Below are 1,936 nucleotides of genomic sequence, written 5' to 3' on the forward strand. Positions count from 1 at the left end.
GGGAACGGTCCCTCCTTTGAAGGATGAAGTCACCCAAGTTTTGCTCGTAAAGCCTGATCTGCCATGGTGCTGGGACCCAGCTCCCAACCTCTCCCAGGGCTTCACACCCTGCCTGGCTTACAGGCACGCTGCCCTTCTCATCCTCGGCGGCCCAAGGTTGCTCTCAGTTGGCAAGGTGCAGCAGCCGGAGCTTGGGGGAGTAATGGGCTGTGCCAGGCAGAGAGGTGCTTTTGCACGCAAGAATGTTTGCAGGAGTAAACACAATGTACTGTACATGTAACTAAAGCTGAGCTGACTGTCTGGGTCACAGCACATTTACCGGTATATGTGAGGGAGGAACGCAAACTCAAGTTTTTAAGCCAAATCCATGGGGCACCTTTTGAAGTTGTGTGGGATGGTGAAGAGGCAGAATACTAGATGGAACAGGGTAAAGGACAGAGCAGAGAAATATATTGGAAAATAAGGCATATCTGCTGACTGCCTGTGCCTGAGCACCAGCGGGCAGGACGAGTCGGCAGGCTGAGGCGTAGCAGCAGGCAGCGTCAGCCTGTGGCCCTGTGCCTTCCTCCGTGGGAGGTCGGTTCCGGCTCAGCAGGCTGCGGGGTGCAGATCTTGCTCTTCTGGCAGACAGAGGTTATGCTCAGGAGGGAGAGCCAGAGTCCTGGGAGATGTTTTGTAGCTACTTGGAGAAGTAGAGGTTGGCTCTAGGACTCTTCCTTTCCTTCATCTCTTTCCCATCCTCCCTGCACCAAGTAAAATCAAATCTAGAAGCAAATTGTCAGGCCACAGAGGGGTCCCTTGCTCTGGATGATATATTTGCTGACCTGGGATTGAGCACGCACTGTCCTTTTCCCAGGCCACATCCTACAATGCTGCCTCTTGTTGAGAGCGGAGCAGCTTCTAGGGGGGATTTCAGAGGCAGCTGGAGATGCTTTAACGCTCTCAGGGAAAAATCCGTCATCCCCCTGCACCAATTCAGGAACAAACCAACTTTGCTCAACAGAAGAAACATTAAAAGCTGATTGTAAGCCACAAAATTGAGATGGAGCCTACAATGCAACCTGGAGAGCCCAGGGAACTGATAATACAGGGAGCTTGAAACTGGGCTACACGCTCCGAGTTTGTCTGGCCTCCTTTTCAAAGGTGCTGAGGACTCTGCATCTCAAGTGAAGTCGATGAGTGCTCAGGGTCTTTTTGAAACATTTATTTGGTGCCTAAGTATAGATCTAGCACTGACTAACTTCAGGCTCCAAAAATAGTGCAGGTGTCTGCCTTCTCCCTCTCCCTCATTTCTCTTTTTGTTGCTTTTTAATCTCTTCTTCAGCTCCCACGTTCTCTGTTCCCTCCAACTCCCTTCATTTTTCCATCCTCCTCCTGCTGACTTCTGCTCCTGCTGCTACCCCTCACTCACTCTGATACCTCTCCTATCCCGAGGGAGCCACAGAGCATTTCTCAAGGTCCATTCTGAGCAAGCCTTGGGTGGCACCCCTTTTCTCTCCCTCTCTCGCCCTAAATTCTCCCTGCCTCATTCTCAGGGGAACAGAGGTTCAAACGAACAGCTCTGTTCTGCACAGGAACCTGCTGAATTCAAGTCCCAAGTATCTTGCCTCTCCTACGTGGGACTGACCAGGGCTGGTAGCAAAAAGGGGATCATCGCAGACACTCTTGATTGGGGTGGGAGCCCAAAGCAGCTGATGTCCCTTTCTGGCCCAAAAACATAAATCAAAATGTCCCATTTTCCTGTGTATTTCCCATTGCAGGCATGATCTGCCAATGACAACAATGAAAGAGGTTATAATGAAGTGATCATGTTAATGTTGTGAACAGGAAGCTCTCATTAATGGCTGGTGTTTTTCAACTCAGCCAGAAGACAGATGTGGCTGTGAGTCTGGTGGATCTTGTCCCTGACATGAGCTTCTGTCTGTTGCAGGAAGGC

The sequence above is a fragment of the Fulmarus glacialis genome, unplaced genomic scaffold (assembly GCF_000690835.1).
Source record: "Fulmarus glacialis isolate BGI_N327 unplaced genomic scaffold, ASM69083v1 scaffold1297, whole genome shotgun sequence".
Taxonomy (NCBI): Eukaryota; Metazoa; Chordata; class Aves; order Procellariiformes; family Procellariidae; genus Fulmarus; species Fulmarus glacialis.